At 52.1% G+C, this 7502-nt stretch overlaps 1 pseudogene; it reads left to right on the plus strand.

Moving 5' to 3' along the window:
* Positions 1 to 6767, plus strand: part of LOC131884763 (transformation/transcription domain-associated protein-like) — a 12664-nt pseudogene extending 5897 nt beyond the window's left edge.
* The last annotated feature ends 735 nt before the right edge of the window (positions 6768 to 7502 follow it).

Genomic DNA, 7502 nt, shown 5'->3' on the forward strand with positions numbered 1-7502 from the left:
AGACCATCGACTACGTGTGGAGCGCCATCTACAAGAACTACGCTCTCCAAATCATGGCCAACTCCTTCCTAGCCAACAACGTGACCTCGCCCATCTTCGCCACCATCCTGGTCGAGTACCTCTTGGAGAAGATGAACGAGATGGGCAGCAACATGGAGCGATCCAACCTGTACTTGAAGCTGTTCAAATTGGTGTTTGGCAGTGTGTCGCTGTTTGCGGCCGAAAACGAACAGATGCTCAAACTCATCTCCACTCCATCGTGAACAAGTCCATGGACCTGGCCAAGAGTGCCAAGGAACCTTACAACTACTTTTCTCCTCCTTCGAGCCCTATTTCGGTCGATTGGCGGCGGCAGTCATGATCTGCTCTACCAGGAGTTCCTCCCCCTGTTGCCCAACCTTCTCCAAGGCCTGAACAGCCTCCAGTCCGGCCTCCACAAACAGCACATGAAGGACCTATTCGTCGAGCTCTGTCTGACCGTGCCCGTGCGGTTAAGCTCCCTCCTGCCTTACCTACCCATGCTCATGGATCCCTTGGTCTCGGCCTTGAACGGATCCCAGACCCTCGTGAGCCAGGGCTTGCGCACTCTGGAATTGTGCGTGGATAACCTCCAGCCGGATTTCCTGTACGAGCACATCCAACCCGTTCGTGCAGAACTGATGCAAGCGCTTTGGCGGACTCTCCGCAACCCGTCGGACCAGATTGCCCATGTCGCTTTCCGAGTGCTGGCAAATTTGGTGGCGGGAATCGCAAGATGATGATCGAACCCCAAGCCTTGACCTACACCGAGACCGAGAACCCCGGGCCTTGCATCACGATCCACTTCCCCGAGTACAAGCAGAGCATCGCCATGCCCGTCAAGAAGGTCATTGAAACGGCCTTCAACGCGCTCAAGTCCTCCAGCACTGAGCCGGGTTTCTTATCGCAAGCAATGTTGGGAGGTGCTCAAATGTTATCTCGTGTCCTCGCTCAAAATGGACGAAGACAAAGCCACCATGCTCAAGCTCCTGTCCCACACGTCATTCCGCGAAGGCGCCATCCCATCCATTGCGGGGCCCAACTACAAGTGCACGGACACCCAGGCTCGACAAGTCCACCAAATGGCCCTCACGGGCATGTTCGTGGCTGCCGCCATCAAGGAACTCCGCCAATCCGTGCTGCCACCATGGTGGCCTTGGTTCGTCACTACACCATGGTAGCCATCGCCCAACAGTCCGGGCCTTTCCCAATGTCGGCCAAGCAATCAAAGCTGAACGGCATGGACCCGTTGGTGCTCATCGACTCTCTGGCCGTGATCATGGCCACGAAGAGAAAGAGCTTTGCAAACCGGGCCATCTAGCCATGGTGCTCATTTTGGACACGGCCACCAATATCATGGGAAGCAAAGAACGAGCTTGCCGTCTACCTCTCATGGAGTATCTGTCCGATCGGATGTGCAATCTGTGCTATGAGCGAGCTTGGTATGCCAAATTGGGCGGATGCATCGCGATCAAATTCCTATTCGAGCGCATGGAGATCCGTTGGGTGTTTCTCCATCAGTTCCACTTCCTCAAGGCTCTGCTCTTCATCAATGATGGATCTGACGGATGAGGTCTCCTCGGGAGCCGTGGACATGGCCAAGTCCAACCTGGAGAAGATGCTCACCTTGTGTGCCAAACCTGTTCAAATCCCGGAGGGTGTCACCGAGGAGGATCCGCGCATCGTGGAATTGCGCACCATCCAAGAGAAGTCTCTACGGGATGTGATCAATGAGCTGGTCCGTCAGGTGACCAGTCCTAACACATGTGTTCGAGAGCGAGCCATGGATACTTGAAGCTGTTGGCCGAGATTCAAGGGAAAGGCATCACCGAGGTCATGGACCCGCACAAGGATGTGCTTCAAGACATGATCCCACCTCGAGCCTAACACATGCTCTGCGTCATACACATCAGATCCTAGTAGAATGCACAAGCATTGGCTCATGGAGGGCAATACTTTTTGTACCACACTCAATCCTCGACTCTTCACCATAGACCGTAGGTTTTCTTCATGAATTTACCATACCAATTGAGGCTTCCAGACAATTAGGAGATTCCCCTCATCACTGTGACCCCTTTCCATAAGTGCGTAGGTTTCATTGCTTCAAGGGTCTCATTTGAATGTATTTCAGTGAATAATCATGGAGCACAAGGTGTTCTTCACGGAGCTGCTCTCCTTGTGTGAGGCGGATGACCATCGCTCCAGAAGCTACCCTGCTACAAGTCCATCAGTAACTTGGTTCCATGAGGAAATCCGCCTTAAAGGCCCTCGCGGCTTGTCATTACATTCCCGAATGTCGCGACAAGATCTTCAATGTCATCTATAGCAAAGCCCTGAACAGCACCAACAACGATCTGGTCGAAGCTGGTTACGAGTGCATGAAGAAGTTCATCAGTGGCTTTGAGGTGGACATCAAACTAGTGACCGAGCTCACCAAACCCATCATCAGTAACCTGGCCGACTATCGCAACCTGACGCAAAACATCATCGCCCGCTTGTGCTTCCTCGCCGAGCTTTTCCCCAAGGTGTTCAACGAGAAACTCTGCGAGCAACTCTTGCAATTATTGAAGAAATGGCTCGAGATCTCTATCGTGGCGCACAAGCAAATGCAACAGGGCATTCCGAAGACCAGTTGGTTGCCCCAATTAAAGTGGCCGCTGCCATCGTGAGGCTCTTTCAAAAGATCCCGCCTTCTCACCCGCCTCAAAAGATCATCGAGATGCTCTGTAAACTGATCTTGACCACAGAGCGAAATCTGTTGATTGAACCCGGAAGCATTTTGCGGGAGCCTCTCATCGGCTATCTGATCAAATATCCGTCCGAGACGGTCGAATACTTTACCAACGATATCACGGCCAAAGACCCGCAAAATGGCCGATTCATCGAATTCATTATGAAGCACCAAGGGGCAAGGTGTTCCGCGAGGCCTTGAAACTGAAAATCGGCAAACTCATCGGCATGATCATGGGCACGAATCAACTTCCTACTCCCATTCAGCAGCAAGAACCAGCCCCAAATCACGCCCAAAGAGCGGGCTGATATCCAATTGGTCTGCATACGGATGGTTTGGGTCATGGTGAAACATGATAGGGAATGGATCAAGGACCAAAATCCCTCCGTGGACGCCCTGAAGCGTGTCTGGAACCAAGATGCCTATCACGACAAAATACCGAAAGGCGACACCGTGGACTATCACAATGGAAAGGGCCAAAAGTGTTGGTTAAGATCATGCTCGAGTACTTCAAGCTCCACCAGAACACCGAGATCTTGTTGCTGTTTCAACTGTTGAGAGCCCTGGTCGGACGCTACATAGCGGATTTCCAATTCCTCAAAGACTTCCTCGAGAACGAGGTCTGCCAAGTGTACAGCACCAATGGAAACGCGCGGCCTTCTTCGAGTTTGTCCGATTGTGGAACTTGGCCGAGTCGAACCTCTCTCAAGACTTGAAAGGCAAGATCCTCCAGTTCATTATCATTCCGTGTTTCTCGTTGAGTTTCGATCAGGGGCGAAGGCGACTCCTTGATCGGCAGCCCACCCTCCCCCGATCAGGATAACCCGGAAAACGTGGTCTCTACCTTCATCAATAGTATCATCGACACCGGAATCGCCTTTTGGCACTTCGGACACAGTCCGGATCCTCTTGCTCCAATTCTCGCTGCCTTCTGGTGGACCGGGGAGCCGCTCACATTCACGACGCCAGCAACAAGAGCAAGGCAACAAGCTAAGACGACCATGACTTACGCGTGCCTTGTCCTCTTGAGCAAGAACTGTGTGGACCCGGCCACGCGATACCACGGCCATCTCCTGTTGTCGCACATCAATTGCCAAGTTCGCCATCCCACAAGCGGATCGTGCTCCAGGTGTTCCACAGCTTGCTCAAGGCTCACGCCGTGGAGGCTCGCACGGTGGTGGAGACAGGCACTCGAGATCCTCTACCCCTCCATGCCAGGCAGAATGGAAGATGGGAACACAATGCTCACCCATTGGACCAAGAAGATCATTGTTGAAGATGGACACACCGGATCCCAGTTGGTCCATATTCTGCAATTTGGTGGTCAAGCACTTCAAGGTGTACTACCCGGTGAGGCACCATCTCATTCAGCACATTGTCAGCTCCATCCAACGGCTGGGCTTCACTGCCACCGCCACCATTGAGCAGAAGAAGTTGGCCGTGGACTTGTGCGAAATCGTCATCAACTGGGAGAAGCATCGCGTCAAAGAGGAGAGCGAGGCCAACGCTGACAGTTTCCAGTTCAGCCAGTACGGGTAGCGGCACCGGCGCTAGCAAGCGCCCACCACTAACCCCGCGGGAGGGGAGGTGGTTGTGGGAGGCGTGAAGCGCTCAGCCTCCACCGATATTGGCCCCGAGATGAAGCGCAAGATGCCTGGTTTGGCCCAGGTCAAAACCGTGACTCTGGGCGCGACGGGGGCTACGGCTCATGTGACCACGAACCGCCAGCAACAGCCGTGAAGACCCGAACAAACCTCTGAACAAGGCCATTGCGACGCTATTGTGAACTATCTCCTCCGATTGGCGTGCCAAGTGAGCGATGCTCAAGCCGGAACGGTGGATCGCCGGGTGAAATGCTGTCTCGACGATGTGTGGCTTTACTGAAGACGGCCTCAAAGTGGAGGTGTGGCCCAATTGCGATCTCAAATTGGGGGCTTTTCGAGAAGATCTTGGCCGGACCGCAGGGCGTAGACTCGAACCAACCCCAATTACGTGAACATTTGCACCTGTTTGGACATTCTCAGCTTCTTGCTCTCCATCCTCCGGAAAGATCAGGTCCTCACCGCCTTCAAGCCGCTCCAAAAGGCCATCTCAACGTGCATGAACTGCCCGAATGCCAAAGTATCCGAGCCGTGCATAGCCTCATGTCCCAGACTGATGAATCTCTTCCCCACCGAGCCCACCTCGTCCAACGTGGCCCTCCAAACATGAGGAACTCGAAACAGCTCTAAGCATGGTGAGTTCGGGTGATTTTACGGAAGGGCCTCACCAACTATGAGAAGAACTCTCAAGCTGCCACGTCCAGTCTCTTTGGGACGTTGATGATGTTGAAAGCGGCTTGCATCAATAACTCGTGTTACATTGATCGACTGATCACCAGCTTCATGAGGGTGCTTCTCCTGCATGTTCAAAGGAGCATCTGAACCCGCCCAACAATGAGGGCACGGCTGCCGGCAGTGAATTGCTCATCTTGAGCTTGGATTTGGTCAAGAATCGCGTGCCCTGTGATGGGGATTGACATGAGGAAGTCGTTTCATTGGTCAGATATTGGTGGGACTAATTGAGAGATCCCCAGACGTGAAAGGTTCATGAAAGCCATCACGAAGATGCTCGAGGACTGGATGAAGATCAAGGACGTGAAGGCCTCATCAATCAAGGAACCCAGCTTGAAGGAGAAATCCATTCTTCTGGTCAAGATGATGCAATACGTGGAGAAGCGATTTCCGGATGACGCCGAGCTGAATGCTCAATTTTTGGAGTTGGTTAATTTTGTTTAACGAAGATGCGTTCAAGACTCCGAGCTCACTTCGAAACTCGAAGGTGCTTTCCTCGCCGGTCTCCGATGCACCCAACCCCACATCCGGGCCAAGTTCTTTGAAGGTGTTTGACAACAGCATGAAGAAGCGCCTCCATGAACGGCTCATGTTACATCATCTGCTCTCAGAACTGGGAGTCTATGGGACCGCACTATTGGATCAAGCAGTGCATCGAGCTCCTCCTTTCCATCAGCCGTGGCCGGCTCCCAATCAATAATTGCACGCCCACCAGTTCGATTGCCTACCATGACCACGGTGATTGCCTTGGCTGAACCCGGCGAACCGGAACGCCTTCGACGTGCTCAGTAGCATCAAGGAGGGCCCAACGGACGTGGAAACCGTCGAGGCTCACGATAAAGAGGAGGAACTCACCACCGAAATGGACCTGGCCCAACCACGCCGATCTCCACGCTCAAGAAGGAAGGTCTTCTTAATCACACCACATCGTTGAATCAGCTCATCAGCCCGACAATACAAGTTCCTCGAATCCATAGGCGAGGTCAAGACCAATCCCACTTCCTCAATGCCACGGCTCAATTGGCTCAACATGGACAACGGACTGGCTGAATACATCTGGCTGAACCTGTTTGCCCCGGATCTGGAAGATTCTGGCGGATCGTCAACGAGAGACTTTGGCGCTGAGGTTCGTGACTTTCAATCTGCTCAGGGATCCATGTGGTCCAGAAGGATTGCCAGCCTAGTGGCAATGAATACCTTCTACGAGGCTCTCACCCTCTGTCAGCCCACCATCGGCATCAAACCCGCCGTGTTGAAGTACTTGGGGCAAGTCCATAATCTGTGGCACCGCGCGGCTCTCCAGTTGGAACATTTGTCCTTCGAGGCCGTCCGCCCCGCCAACGTCATCAAGACCGGAAGGATCCCGTGGAGCAATTCGACTTTGAGCCGGTCATTAGTCTGACCCGCAACAAGAGGCCATGGATGCGCTGGCCGAAATGTACGCACTCTTGCGAGAGGAGGACTTGGGCGCCGGGCCTCTGGACAGAAGAAAGCCAGTACAAGAGACGAACTTGCCGATTGTTACGAGCCAACAGGGGATACTTCGAGCAAGCCAAGGGGCGTATGAACTAGCCATGACCAAGTATCGCACGAACCACACCACTCAGGGGGCGGGTAAAGCTTGGAAGGCTAGAAGTGGAACGGCCCGAAGAACCCCAAAGGCACATACATGCACGCAGGTATAGCGTGATTGCTGCTGGCGGAAAGACCTTCTCTTTAGATGGAGAGAGGCAAGAATTCACTGACTCACTGACTCACTCACTCACTCATTGAGTCGATCAGCAGCGGGAAGATTTCCCGGGTGAAGTTGGTCCTTGACTGCCCGCTACTTTCCGGTCCCGCCATTCAGCGATACCAGCTGGCGGGTGGCATTGGAGGCCAAATTCGAGCTCAAAAGCAGCCTTTTGACGGCCAATTTTGCCATGTTGAATAAGAATCCAGTTGGAGGACGTTTTCAGCATTAAATTTTCATTTCAATCATAAGTTATGCCAAATGCCAGATCTCAGGCCCTTATAGAAGATCAGAATTTCGAACTAATACCGAAATGATGAACCTCTGTAACAGATACCGAAAACATCTGTTTGTGCAAAAAATGTGAATTGTTATTTTTACCGACTTTTGTATCTTGTTTCCGCAACTTTTTTATAAGAGGCCAGGTGGAGGCTGTTTTCAGCATTTAATTTCTATTTTTTTAAATATAATTTACACCGAATTCCAGATCTTAGACCCTTAGAAATAGACCCAAATTGAGGAATAATGCCGAAATGATTAACTGTTGCAAAACCTACCAAACAAATTTCTTTGAGCAAAAATGTGAAATGCTAATTGACAGAGTTTTGTATCTTAATTGCGCAGCTTTTTTCATTAGCCAACGGGTTCATTCCATTTACTCAACTCCCAATCATTAAAAGTAGACATT

The sequence above is a fragment of the Tigriopus californicus genome, chromosome 8 (genome assembly GCF_007210705.1).
Source record: "Tigriopus californicus strain San Diego chromosome 8, Tcal_SD_v2.1, whole genome shotgun sequence".
Lineage (NCBI taxonomy): Eukaryota > Metazoa > Arthropoda > Copepoda > Harpacticoida > Harpacticidae > Tigriopus > Tigriopus californicus.